Below are 15,984 nucleotides of genomic sequence, written 5' to 3'. Positions count from 1 at the left end.
AAACAAGTATGCAAGAACGTAAATTGTGTGATTCAAATTCAAATCAAAGCCAAAGGATGTAACCGCACATACCCAGTTTGGGAGCGAAATGAGATAATCATTTGACACATTCGAGTGGATCATAAATATTTTTAGAATCAGCGCCTTGAAAGAAACGTAAAATTTGAGTGTGTATGTGTGTGTAGGAATTTTGCATATCTGGACAGGGTGACGGCTAAAAGTGTTCTATATTTGTGCGTTTATGTAAGGAGAAGCTAAGTTCAGGGGATATCGAATCATATATGTATGCTCTCGCAAATTGTGAGAATATAAAGCGTTTTCACATAAGAAAAGAAAAAAGCCAAAAAGTCAACATTACTTCTAAATATGTAAGTGTAAGTGACACTTTCGATCATATCAGGATTCAAATGTTTGCCTTAACGGACAAGTCACCTACTCATTTGTAACGAAGTCTCACTCAATATCCAAGATATGAAGTTGACATGAATATGGTTGACCCTACAAGGGAATACCCCATCAATCCTCGTAATACTGGTCCTTGATATCAGCTGTTTACATTTTTTTCCTAGAATTATTCATTTCAAAACTGACTGAATAAGTCGAATAGTTGTGGACAAACGAGTCTTGGAAAAGAGAGAGAATTGCGATAACACATCGTAAGATCCGGATAGGACCAAAAATTAGAATGTCTAGAGAAAGTCAGGAAGTACAAATCTCTTGGTACAGTCCCAATTACATGTCAATAAATCGAGCGCGAAGCTAAAATTGGACATGCAGGGCCTTAAAAATTAGACGCATTCATTTCAAATTCTCTAAATAATTGTATATTTACCTCGGGGCCATATAAATTATGGCAAAAATCTGAAAGGTGTACCATGTACACTTGCCACATACCGGAATGCTTCCAAGCACATAAAAGTTCTTTTATATCAGAAAAGTTAAATTCATTCATTCTGTCCGATGAATTTTTCTCAATGCTTTGTTCCTGAATAGTATAACTTGCGTAAAAATAAAATAAAATGACAAACATTAAGGGAATAGTATTAGTATTTAAAAAAAAATGTCTTTCACAAATTTGGTGGAACCTAACCTTCTATGTCCCAAACATACTGGTGGTTGTACATACGTATCACCTAAAACTAATCGAGGTAGATATACTTATACACATACATATGTATATAAGTGATCAGGATGACGAGGAAAGTTCAAATCCGGTTGACTGTCTGTCTATCCGTCCGTCCGTCCGTGCAAGCTGTAACTTGAGTAAAAATTAAGATATCTTGATAAAACTTGTTTACAGGTTCCTTAGTACAAAAAAAAATCGAGTTCGTAGATGGGCGTAATCGGACCACTGCCACGCCCACAAATCGACATTAACCGAAAACCTACAAAGTGCCATAACTAAGCACTTAATTAAGATACAAAACAGTAATTTGGCACAGCGGATCGCCCCATATATTGGTACTATTCAAAACTACTAAAAGCGCGATAAATCAATAACTAAATGCGACAGAAACCTAAAAATTTGTCGCCTAGATAGTATGGCTTTATAGGGGCCGGGGTAAAAATTAGACGATGGGCGTGGCACCGCCCAATTTAAGGTGAAATCATGTGATTTCGGGACCCGACAAACCGATTTCGACAAAATTTAGAACGTGGTATTCTTTTCATATCCTTATGTCACTCTGTGAAAATGAGTGAAATCGGACAATAACCACGCCTACTTCCCATATACATATGTAGCACAATTTTAAATTCCACTTGGTTCTGGGTCAAACCACGTCAAGTGGTCCATGAAAATTTCGAAAAGTCTCCGATTTTGAAAATTAGCAATTCATTAGGAAGGTGACCAGACGCATACCCTGTGATATAAATATTTCGTCAAAACTATTTTTTTTGTTAAAGTTATTGAAGGTTGAAATTTAGAGCACGATAAAATTGTAAAATTATTTTCTCATCCTAGGTACCGAATATGTGGACCCAATAGTTGACTTCGAAATATCGGTCAATTTTTGATTTTTGCAATAGAAATTCAGACAGAATCTTTCTCCTGCAGTAGTAATTCTGTGTATCCAAAATGTGTGGAATCGGGTCAATACTTCCCTGAGCCCCCATATAACTAATATAAAGATTTTCGAACTTCCTGGTGAGATTAAGCTAGATATATCGGCCAATATTTGAGTTATCTCAATGAAAAGTTCAGAACGTATTTTACGCATAATAGTATATCATTGTGCCTAAGATGAACTCAATTCGGCGAAAACTTCACCTAGCCCCCATATGACCATTACCAGGATTTTTGAACAACCGGCTGATTTTGTATAATGATTTTGGTTTTTCCAACAAATCTCATGCCGAATATATACGAATGTCAGTGTTTAAGTTATATATGGTGTATGTACATATATATAAAATTGCTTAGATTCCGAAACTTTGGTTGACGTTTTGCATCACAAGGTATTTCCCTGGCTTTGATTCCAGCAAGTTGCAAGAGGATAAAATGTTCGGTTGCACCTAAACTTAGCCCTTTCTTACTTGTTTTATTTAAAATATTTATTAGTTCTTCTTATATTAATCAAATATCGGAAAAACCATATTTTTAAATCAAATATTCTCCAGCCAAAATATAAATATATTTTTTTTAAGTTAGTAGGCTTTATACTAGTCCATAGACCATTTGGACTTGTAGTTCTGTCTAGTTTTAAAATTGTTTATAACAAATTGAACTCTCAGTAAGATATATACTTGTATATATACGTATGTATGTATGTATAAATTTATACAGCCGCTATTTTTAAGGCAGCCTCACGCTGGTTTAAGAGCAAAAATGTTGTTTGTGTTTATTTAAGTATATAAAAAGTGTCTGAGCGGCAAGGATATCCACTCTGTGTACGTGTTTATTTGCACTGCCATAGACAAAGTTTTATGACTCTTCATGTGACAAATGAGTACGTTTATGTCTGCTTAAAACCGCAAAACTTTTGCATTGCTTTAAACCCCGAACAAGAGGATTGTGTAACAAAGCGATGACACGAATGCTGAAGGTAACTGTGGCAACTATAAAAGAGTTGCATAAAAGTGGCAAAACAAAATGAACCGAAAAGTTTTAAGAAGTACAAAGATTTCCTAAGATGATACGACTCCCAAAAACAGGTTGGTGGAGTAGGAAAATGCAGTTTAAACAAACATGTTCTTTTGTAAAAATGTATGCCACGATGTTTTGTAACAGCCCTATAGGTATAAAATATAAATGATCCCCGTGACGAGTTAAGTTGATGTTGCCACGTCCGTGCGACTTCCAGTCCAACTGTATATACCCGACCTGGTTCCTCAGTTTTTGAGACATTGATCTGATATTTTGCAAAAGTCATTTTGTCTCCAAAAAGCTGCTTATTGGTCAGAACCGCCGATATCGGACTACATATCATACAAACTGAACAATCAAAAAAGTTTTTTTACAGAAAAATTTTATATAAGTATAAGAATATACATTTTGGAATGAACTAATTCCTAAGATAGGTCTACAATGTGCGTAGAAACTGTTCAAATCGGACCGCTATAGCATATAGCTGCAGCACATTCTGATATATAAAAAATCCACCTGTAAAGATTATTACAGCTCTGGTGCAGCCGAAGTTAACGTTTTCTTTTTTGCTTGAAAGAAATATTCTGTATAAAAAATCGCTGCCGTCATTTTTAATGATTTTATAAAAATTAACACTCGTTTAGCTATTAAGCAACAAATCGCATTCATTAGTGAGGAACACCTCGGTTTTATAGGCTAGCAAAGCAAATGGAAAATTTCTCTATCAATATAATATGTACACATACACATATATACATCGCGTTTATTACCTAGTAAAGTGTATCTTTGTAAAAACAGAATGATTTTGTCGTCAACTGGTCTAACCCGTTGCCGTACCCGCAGCCACCTGTTCTGCGAAGCCGCCGGTGCATCCATACCTCACATACAATTAACGGCATACAAACACACATACATACTCCTCAAATGTTTAATCATTTCGTGCTCGTGTGCAACACTTTAACGACGAAATAAAATGAAATTGTGGGAAATGCGGAAATGTATTGTGGCTCGAGGCATAAAAACCACAGTCGCTGTAAAATTTTACGCTTCTATTTGCTCTTCGCCGCCTAGAACTCACTCGTACTCGTGCTCAATGCAGTTAGTCACAGTCACATCCGCAGCCTCGAGGGCTTTTGGTATTACAGTTGGGCGAGTGTGGCAGAGTGTAGAGGAAATTGTGGGCAAAATGAGAGTTTTTAAAGCTTATAAACTACAAAGCGCTTTTCAACAATTTGCGCTGCTATGGATTTCAATGAACCGGCGGTAAACAATGAAGAGGCAAAACAAGCGAAAGTTGGAAACTGCATACGGTGGCTTTAATTAGTTACTTTGTTACAGCTTTTAAGCATCAGCATGTCGACAAAGCCTTAAGCCTACAAAGACTACTATGGAAATTGTGTTCTGAGTTTTTGTTTCTGGCTTAAATTAGGTAATGTACAAAATGGCAGAAAATTTTTGTATCTAATATATGAAAGCCCGCTTTCTAACGTGAGCAGTGGAGTAGGACAGAAATATAAACCTTCAAAGCTGGAGTGTTCTTTTTAATTCGGACAACATGACCTAGTCATCGCAGCGGCTGTCTCTGTATTTGCTGAACTATATCAATATCGCCGCAACTTAGTGTTCCAACGAATGCGGTATGCGCCGTTGCCAAAGCGTAAAGGACCATATACCCTCCGCAAAATTTTTTCGCTCAAATACTCCCAAAGCGGACTTATCAGATGATGACATTGTTCTTGCCTCCGCACCATAATATGGCTACTATATTATAGTAGGAGCGATGAGGAAATGATGAGAAATTTCTAGAGTTTGGTCTTTGTTCCTCGGGAGAGGACTTTACTTATAAATTTCCTACTCCAATTATTCAGTTATTTTATTTTTAGATATCCTGCCTTCAATTAACAAGCTAAGAGCACGAAATTTTATAGAACTCCTCTGCAATACATGCTTAAAAATGCCATTAAAATTAAGGAATTCGCCTGCAAGCGCGATTTTTTCATTTTTTGGCTCCCTGTAAATAAACCCGCTTTATTATAGAGGTATTTTTCACCAGGGAGTTACAAAAGTATACCAATAGAGACAGCAAATCATGCCATATTTTTCCCACAATTTTGACATTTCTCAGCAGTAAGGTTTGCCATTTCATCATGGAAAGATACACGATCCAACAACGAGTCAAAATTATTAAAATTTACTACCGAAATTCGGAGGCTGTGGCCTCAACTTTAAGAGCGCTACGTCCAATTTATGGTCGTCATAATCGTTCTCTCAGATCAACAATTGAGTAACTAGTGGAAAAATTTTAATCCACAGGCACAGTACAAAATGTTTCCGTGCCAGTGAGACAAAGAAGTGCCTGTAGTGTCGAGAATATTGCTGCCTCTAGCGCATCAATTGAGCAGGACCCAAATCAGTTTCTCACACGTTGTTCTCAAGCCTTGGGCATCTCTGTGGCGAATTTTATGAAAGATCTTCGCCTACATTCTTACAAGCCGCTTGACTGAGCAACAACTTGAAAATGATCTGGATTTTTGTCGAAAAATCATCTTCAGCGATGAGGCTAAGCAAAATATGCGTTATTGGTCGGGCAGGAATCCACACGTACCCCATGAGTTCACCATTTCATCCTAAAAAAATAACGGTATGCTGCGGTTTATGAGCTGGCGACGTCATTGGGCCATACTTCTTCCGTGTTGATCAAGATCGGCACGTTACTGTGAATAGGAATCGCTACAGCTCAATAATAACCGAATATTTTTGGCCGAATTGGATGATAGGGACTTGGAAAATATGTGGTTCCAACAGGCCGGCGCCGCAAGCCACACAGCGAATGCCAAAATCGATTTATTGAAAACAAATTTGGAGAACGTTTTATCTCACGAAATGGCCCAGTCAATTGACCGTCTCCGTCGTGAGACTTGACGCCGTTAGACTATTTCTTGTAGGGCAACGTCGAGTCTATGGTCTATGCCAACAAGCCAGCGACGATTGATGACCTTCGTACGAATATCGAATTTGAAATTGAAACGCGTCGAAAATTGAGTTCAGAGTTTGGACTTCTGCAAACGTGCCTATGGGGGTCATGCAATAGAAATCGAGTTCCATACATAATGGTAACTTTCATATGAATAAAGAATTTCATATTCCAAACCATTTTAGTTTTATTTAAAAACTCTTTTGTAGTGCTCTTCTTGATAAACTCTTTACATATATTTTGTATGTGGTTACTAACAAATTTTTGATGTACATGCATACATATGTATGTATGTATGTAGATATACATATGTATATGTTTGGGCAATGTTTTCTTCAAAGTGTCAACAATGAGAACCATATGTTGCCATTGTATTGCTTTAACACTTATTATAACAACCTTTCTTTGCTTTTGTTATTACTGCAACACACGCACACACATTATACATGTATGTAAGTATGTATACTTATAAAAGCACTTTTAACTTTATAGGCGTGCAGTTGATATGAACATAATTCATACATAATAAATGGTGAATGATGCATTGATAAGCGAGTAATATTGGTGGCTAAGCGGATGGTCGGTTGGCAGGTCGGCGTGTCGGCGGGTTGTCGGTTTCGGGCGACGAGGCCGACGTCCGGTGGTCAGACAAAAGCGAAGCACGAGGGTGACACGTGAAGGTTAAATGAGTTGTTCGCTTGTTGTGCCACCAATGGTTTGCCTTGACAACGTCACACGGAGCGAAGGTTCGAAATTGATTGAAATATATACGCTGCTGAATCATGGCGCGCACGCAACGCCAAACGGAGGAAGATAGCAAAGAGGAAACATGCTAAGGATAAAGCGACGAAGTCTCTTAGACACACACGCACACACTTAAAAGTATGTAAGTATTTGCACCCAGCGGGCGAGTGCTCATTAAAGACGTGCGACGTGCTGAGAAAACAAGTGAATTCAATTAGATTTTGATGAGGCGATTGAATGACAAGCAGCGAGAGCGGAGAAATTTCTATTTAAGAAAGAGGGAATGGCAGAAAATATTGTGGCAAAAGAACGGTGAAGGAAATTAGAAATTTTATGTGGAATTTAATTAAGTTTATGTCGTGTTGGCGTAGCGTGAGGCGGAACAGAACCGACGAAGTTGAAAGGACCCCCGTATATACATACATACATAGAGTGTATCTGTAAACGCTTGGATGAAAATATATGTATCTGTTGTGCAAAACATGGTGAAAATTAAAAAAACTTTATCGTAAGTATATCCTCCCACATTCGTAGCTCCAAGAGCGTTGTTATCATGCAGCAATTTCTACCTTACTTCAATCCGTTAGATTTTACGGTTTAATGTAATTTAAATTTGGCTTACAAATATGTGTACACACAAGCACAAATACGCATATGCTTGAATCCCTTGACTAAATATGGAAATAAAATTCTGTGGAACATCCCCTTGAGGCCAGTACCCATACACCTTCACAAACCAAGCACCCATATGAACACACATGCGTCTTACATACAAACAACAGAATTTATATAACTCTGCATATGATACACGCCGAAAATCGCTTCCTTCTTCCGGCATTCAAACGCCACACAATAATAGATACACACAAACATAACGGTACACACATACAGACAGGCACTTTCATGTTGTGCTCGCGTCCTCGCTGTGCCCCCTTTGCCCGCTGAACTCCCACCAAACCCACCAAACCCTCCCATACCGCCCCGGCCCCCCTCCGACTGCTTCACTGCCTTTCATTTGCGTCATTTCCATATGTTCAGGATCGTGTTCGAAATGACGCAAGCAGCAGCGAGCAGCCAGCAGCAATCAATCAAGGGCATAAATGCGCCCATGGCACCAGCGACAGTGCAGCAAGTACATAGCTTCTGGATGCGGGGCGGCAGGGTTGCGCGGGGTGTTGAAGTGCTGTAGCGCGTGTTACTGCCACTCAACTCAACCCCCAGCCACAAGGTTCGTTGTGGTATTTTTAGTCGACGTTTGCGTGTATGAGTGTTTACTGTGCGCTGTTGTTGCAGTTGTTGTGTGTATCTGTCATACAATATTCATGAATGTGTATGTGCGTGTGTGTGTGTACTTGGGGTAGCAATGTGGCGATTACAATGAGGATTTTAGTATTTTCATTCACGCTTTGCTCTCCTCTCCGCTCGCCGCTCTCCTTACCGTACCTTGTGCCTTTATTCCCCTTTATCACATTTAAGTAATTTCTCTTTTCATTTTATTTGTAGCTGCTTTTTGTTATTCCCTGTTGTCTTTTTGCCGTATCCTCGATTGACTTACCGAGGGACGGCGCTATAAAAATGTGTGTGTGTGCGTGTGTGTGTATGTATGTATTAAGATTGTATGTTTGTGCGTAGTTTTGTCGTGTGTGTGTATTCTCCATTTTGTCTTGCACAAATGCGGTTGGTGTTTATTGCTTACGCATAGGTGGCCAGACGAAATAAAAAAATATTTATTTGAAACTCTTAATCAATAGAGCTGGCAATCTTAGGAGTTTCTTTATTGAAAACTGTTATAACTTTGTTTAAAAACTTCGTAATTTTTTATCGAAAGATGTGCTTAGGGGAGCACATATACCTATAACCTTACCTTTGAAGTACATTTGGTTAAATGACATGCTTTCTCGGAATGCTTAATTTAGAAACCCGAATTACGTATAAAAAGCCCTTTTTTATAAGCTGAGCAAAATATATTAAGTTCGTCTCGAAGTTTGTTACATCCCGCAGGAAGCGTCAAAGACCTTATAAATGATCAGCATGAGTCGCTTTAGTCAAATCAATGCGTTGATCAGCGCCCTGAAAATGCCAGTGGAATGGCAGTGTGGAATGGACACACTAACCACCTTAGTAGAGTCCGAGGCCCATCTAAAACCTCTGCCGTACTTTGTGTGCGACACCCGGTTGCAATGCAACTCCACATTCATCTGACAAAGTGTCAGTTCTTCCCTTCTTTTGAAGCACCGCGATCGTATTTTTTCAGCATTTCTTTACACCAATCCACATGAGCCTTTTTTTGAGCGATTGTCAAATTGTGCGGGATCCAACGAGAACAAACCTTTTTTACGGCCAGGTGTTCATGCAATATCGAATCTATGCTGGTGGGAGAAATGCATATGCATAGGTACATATGTTACATGACGGTCTTGCATTATCATTTCACGTACGGCATCGATGTTTTCTGGCACAACGGCTGTTTTTGGACGACCTTCACGGAATTCGTCTTTGAGCGAGCGTCGGCCACGATTGAATTCATTGTATCTACCAGTTTTTCACAGTGCTATAGGATGGTGCTTCATAGCCATACAAAGATTTTAGTTCATCGATGCACTCTTGTCGTGATAATCCACGTCGAAAGTTGTGAAAAATTATCCCACGAAAATGTTCACGAGTTAATTCCATTTTTTTGGCCGAGATGAATTTTTTAATTCCCTGTAAATAAAACTATTCACGATTAAATGACAAAACGTTCTGAGTGATGTTATGCTAAAAAATGTCAAACTTTCCAATGGAAATGTCAGATTGCACCTGGTAACACTTAGTGTTGCCCTAGGCCAGAATATATATAGCAGCCCTCGTATATAGTACGCACTACATTCTCAGTTTTTGAGATAGCGATGTCAAATCTTGCACATGTCCTTTTCTACCCAATAAGCTGCTCATTTGTTGAAACCGCTTAACGATTAACATTAAGCCCTATTATAACATATAGATGTCTTACCGATATTTGGTCAGGCTACAAACAAATTTTCTATATCGTACCAGTTAGCTGTCATACAAAATGAACGATGAAGATCAAGTTCTTATATTAGAAAACTTGTAACACTGTTTCTTGCTCTACAAAGCTAACAGAAAATACAGAGACGAGAGAAAAAACATTTTCCGAATATTTATGGAACTATTTTATTCCATTATATGTGCATACATACTTAGTATATTACCTATGGGATATTTAGCAAGATTTAGTTCTAGTCATTGCAGTTCTTCAATACTAAACCCAACTACCCAAGGTTATTTTCAATATTTCATTAGAAAAGACTGAAAGAGAAAATGGCTAACAAAAACTGATTAAAAATATATATTATTATACAGCAGCTTTATGTATTTACTGCCCTTTTCGCCGTAATAATTGCAATCAATATACTAAGCTACCGCTTCCAAGCGCCACTTGGCTGGGTCTGGTCACCTTGACTGCTCGTGGCACTTTCATAGCGGGTAATTTAATTTTCAATGCCAGCAATGAAAAAGGGGGAATATTGGCATTCGTGCGCCTTCACTTTATTTTGCCAGTGGCACTCAGCTATGTGGCTGACATTCAACGACAAAAAACACTGACTACGACAGCGAAAGCAACAACATTAGCTGTGGGTGTGGCAACTGGTATGGGCTTTGTGGTGGCAAAAGTCACCCGCATGACAAAGTGTGCAATCTGCAAGTTAATGTAGGAAAAGGCCGGCATAGTCATTTACACTTGGCTATGCATTTAAATAAATTAATTGCACTATATAATTTATGTTTTAATGGAAAAAATGCGCTAATTGAAATTCATTGGCGACAGGGAGTCGCAACTACCAGGTGTTTGACTCAACGATGGCGGCAATTAATCAGTAATTGCAGGTAATATGACTTGCTTAAACCTTAATGAAAGTTTAACTAAATAATAGAATATTCCACTTTAAATTAGCAATTTCTCGTGGCAGACGAACTGAATTAAGGGGCACAGATATGTATATGAAGTTAAAAATAACGATTTTTTCAAATTTCGACAACCAATATTTTTATAAGTTACCTATATATAAGTATGTATTATTTGAGTCAGAGCCTTCTAAAGCGTAGCCGCTCAGTTCAATCAGCTCCAAAAGTTTATCTCTAGATAATCTCGAATCCACATTTTTCAAATTTGCTTGAGTGATTACTCGGAGACAAGTGATTTTTTCGACCATAGGTCATTGTACGAACAATACGTTCATTTGGGTTATTATGATGCGTCCATAACTCACCGGTGGTTATGAGAGAACAGATTTTCATATAATTTGGCACGTTGAAAGTTGAGTAAAGGCAAAAGGAAATATTTTTATATACCTTAACTTATCCACATACCATACTTCTATTGGTTAGTCTCCACATTTGATCAGCAGTTTGAACTCAGTCTGCAAAGTTAAGTTCGGTCAACCCATCCTTTGCCATTGAACTTTGATACTTTCAATATAAATTTTTGATTTCTTATTAAGTTCTCGTACCTACATATACAAGTATTCTATGGACATAGTAGACTGCAACTAATCACGATTTACAATATTTACTACACAGAAGTGCTGGCACAGAAGCACTCTATGAAGTCGAATGTGGGTGAAAACATCACAAACCGAACCCAGCAAGAGAGTAGTAATTTATAAAATCTAATTTACGATACTTATTATGAGGGACTTGACATCTGCTGAGTTAAGGAATTATAGCCAAGCAACACAATCCTTTGCTCCACGAGCAGAGTTGTCATTGAAGAAATACGGCAACCAAAGTCCTGAGAGTCCGTGGGCAGTTTGTGCTTGCTCAGGGTTGCCTTGTATTCGAGAATTTCTTTCCTTTAAATGAAGGAATAACTTGATATTTGTTAGAAATTTAAGATGTTCACTATTACAGAAACGTTATATCTCCTCTTTATTGAAAACACGTAAGGAGGAGCTAAGTTTGGTTGTAACCAAATATTTCATACTCTTGCAATTTGCAAGGGTTAAAGCCAGGGATATACATACCTGCAGGTGCATAAGTCTTGTTAGTCATAAGGGGTCTAGGTGAGTTCCCACTCGATCCTATTCATTCTAAGTACAAAGATGCAGATAACAAGTACAAAGATAGGAAAACACGCACCCTCAATTTTATTAAGTATTGGCCGATATATCCAACATAAAGTCATCTGGAAGTTCGAAACTCGTTGCATTAGGTATTGGTTTGAAAGGTAATCAAAGTATTGACCCGATTCAGCCCATTTTTGATACACGGACATACCATTGTCAGGAAAGTTATATCCCTGAATTTTAATTATATATCTCACACATCGACCGATATTTTCGGTAAAAAATCAACTATATGTGGGTACTAGGCTCCACTTATTCGGCAGCTGAGGACTTGGGCAGTTTCGGTTCGATTTGAGCAATTTTTGGTCATAAGGTGGCACACCTCAAAGGCACAATTCGTTCAAAGTTTTATCCTGATATATTGTTTCTTGATTTAAAATTGTGTTATATGGAAAGTAGGCGTGCCTATAATTCGATTTCCCCAATTTTTAGACAACATAAATAATAATATAAAGTTTAACAAAAGGAATTTAAAATTATGTTGGATGGAAAGATAGGCGTGTCTACTATTCTATAGACGTAATATAAAAAATTCAAATTTAACGTTTTATAAGTTCTTGATGTAGAGAGCCCGAGGTCATTTCGATAAACCCGATATGTTAAAATCTGATGATAAAAATGCTATATTATTGAGCCCAGCTAAGAACCAAATCTCATACCATTTCGGTGGTAAATTTAATAACGCTGGTGATGCCACGCACAAGACCATTGAAGCGAACGTCAACTATTCAATATAGGGAGCAGACTTCACTCGAATAGCAAATATTACAGCCAATTTCATATTTTTTATATTTGGTAGTTTTTTTTCAAGTTATTATAACGTTTTATAAATTCTTGATGTAGAGAGCCCGAGGTCATTCGATAAACCCGATCGGTTAAAATCTGATGATGAAAATTGCTATATAGTATTTAAGAACCAGAAATAACGTTAATTCCGGTTGTACGGAAGCGGTATTATTGCTTTACTATTACTTCCATAGGTGCATTATGGCGACTACTTATAAGTATAACTAGTGGATAAAATAACGTTAGTAAAATTTCAGGTCCATATTTCAGTAACGCTGAATGTCGCCGACGTTTGCTTATCAGTGTTAGAAGCTTCGTGTCAGTTTAATATATGCCGTTCAGGCTGAAGATATTGGAGAGAACTAACTTTTGAAATCCTTAAAATGAGAGTATCCTCTCTTACAAATACGTTATAAAGACCAAAACTATTTGTTTTAATTTTTTTCATTCTTATGTATAAAGTTTCTTAAATTTAGAGAAGCTCAAAACAGCCAAGGCAATTGAAATATTTGGATTTTTATAATTTTATTAGATTTAAAGTTAAAGCTAATAGATTCCAATTGAAAATCATTAAGATAGTGAAATAGACATGCGTACGCACCTATAAAAAGATAAAAATAAAGACAATGGACTGACACTTCCGTTGCTATTGTCCCTCGCTCATTGTCCTTATGGCCTTTTTATGCATGCCAATGACGTTTTTATGATAGGCCGTGTTGTTGTTGGTTTTGCTAATGCTTGTGGTTGTCGTCATTTATCTTCGCTCCATGTGACATTCAGCTGTTTTTTTCTTCATACATACATGATGAGTTGTGTGTGCGCTCGTTGCTGAGTTACGTTCGCATTGCATGGAAGGCATTTGACATTTCCTTGAAATGCCACGTTGTCTATGCGCTGGATGCCTCGATTGCTCGTTGGCTCAAGGAGACGGAATGTATGTATGCATATACCGAGGTATGTTTATAATATGTGTGTATGTATGTATGTATATACTTACATAAATATATTAGGTATCCTGCACACGAACAACGTCACATAGAGGTATGTATGTTAGATGCATGCCATTTCCATGTCAAAGCAATGTTGGAAGAAACGTTGTGTAAGTATTATTAGGTTCGTCTAAGGGGGTCGGTCGGTAGACGTCAGTCAGTACATATGCAAATGTGGGTGGATAAGATTTTCCTAGATTATAAGTACATATGTATGTATGTATGTATGTATTGTATTGTACATATGTATGTACATACATATATATAACCTCAGCTGAAGGTTTTCTTAAAATAAGCACAAAACAAAGCCCCTGAGTGTCTTTCTTTTCTCTATTTTCCATTTTATTTCTCTTTTTGCAAAGTGCATATCTCTTGTTCTTCTTTAAAAATGTTCGAATTTTCGTCCTTTCATGCTTTCGCTTCTGCTCTTTATTTTTTTCTGTATCTATTTTTAATATATGCGCATATCTAGCGCTTATCCTTCACGCAGAGACACAGTACACACTCTGCGATACACAGATACACAATTTACTCTCTTCCGAAGCCGAATAGTGCCGAACTTTTTTGCTGACAACGCTCGTGCCACGAGTGCTATCTGTAGAGCTACATACGAGTGCTCAAATAGACATGGAATTGCTTTGCTTGAGGGTTACTACTTTTTTGTGGTTTTCCAATTAGCGGCGCATTTCGTATTATTCTTGTTTTTGTTTATTTTCCTTTTCGCCTGCTTTGCTTCCCACTTCACTTCCCTGCACATCGCTTCACGCTCTCTTTACATCGTATTCTTCCCTTCATCGGTGGGTGGAAAATATGTTAATGTGTGTTGGTGTGTTCGTGTGGCCTTGTTAGCGCCCAAGTACTTGTAGATGGTCCTTCTTGCGGCTCAAGTAAGAAGAAAAAACGCTGAAGTTGTATGCCCAATGCCAGTAATCACACGAATTAATGATTGGGTGGCAGGGTGGTTGTTACGTTGTCCTGATTGCTGGTGCTTTCAGCTAACGGCAAGTCAAACAGATAAAGTACAACAACAGCAAACACAATAACAACGTGCCACAATGGGGGAGAATGCTCGTTACTTTATGGGATTATGGCAAAAGCAAACAAAAGATGAAGAATTTTCGGCATTTCGGAAAATGCAATAAAGCGAGATTTCGGTCGGAAATTAGAATTGTAAAACATTTTGTGCAAACAAAAGTTACTAAGCTGCGGTAACAGTTGGTGCAGAAGTAAACTTTTAGGTAATTTATGCAAAAAGTTATGGCAATATTTTTTTCCATATCCCTAAGAAAGGTCGCGCGATGTAAAATATTTGTGAAAACTTCGTTTTGGTCGTGAAAAGCTCTGAGTAATTAATATTCAAAGCTCGCGACTTTTATCTAAAATGTTGTACAATAAATATGAATTATTTGAATGCCAAGTAAAGATCCATAATTCACTGCTTATCAGTCGGTTGAAAACTTCTTATTGAAGTATAATGATTAAGTTTTTCAAAATATTATAGATCCGAGTACGTGTATAAAAAATTCTCGAGCTCCTATTGTTGGCTTTTAAGCAAAAGTATAGACAAAAAACCTTGAATTTATCTTAAATCTGAAATTCATCTTAGTGCTTAAGGATGTTAGAAGGAAAGTACTTTACCCTGGTTCTTGGGAACAAATGTTCTTCCAAGCAACTCCTCACTCATCTCAATACTTGTTTGGGATCTTGCGACTGCTCAAGTGCCTATGGCCAACAAGTTTGAAGTCCAGGAATCATCACCAGGGGGTCTCTCATCCAAGGCTGTTTTCTTCCTTTCATTGGAAGTGTTTTTTACGTGGCGGGTCCCAAAGCCAGCGCACAACCCTGTGGAGGGGTTGCTTTGTCTTTTTACTTTAGCTCGCCTTCAAGTGGATGTTTTCTGGCCTGATCAAAGACCGGAAGTCGTGAGCTGCTTGAGCCATATGTAAAAGAATCGTTTCTTTCCTCACTTGTGTGAACTTCTACACATGACTCCAAATGGGTTTGGCAGTCATAACTTCGAAGTTGTAGATAATTTCGTCTATCTTGCATTAAAAGAAACAACAATGTCAGCCTCGAAACCCAACGCAAAATAACTCTTGTCAACAGGTGCTACTTCGGACTGAATAGGCAATTAAGAAGTAAAGTCCTTTCTCGACGAACAAAGACCAAACTCTATAAGTCACGCATTATGTCCGTCCTATTATATGGTGCAGAGGCATGGACGATGACAACTTTTGATGAGAGTTTACGAGCGAAAGGTTTTGTGAAAGATTTGTGGTC

The sequence above is a fragment of the Bactrocera neohumeralis genome, chromosome 4 (assembly GCF_024586455.1).
Source record: "Bactrocera neohumeralis isolate Rockhampton chromosome 4, APGP_CSIRO_Bneo_wtdbg2-racon-allhic-juicebox.fasta_v2, whole genome shotgun sequence".
Classification (NCBI taxonomy): domain Eukaryota; kingdom Metazoa; phylum Arthropoda; class Insecta; order Diptera; family Tephritidae; genus Bactrocera; species Bactrocera neohumeralis.
Note: the sequence above shows the minus strand (reverse complement) of the source record.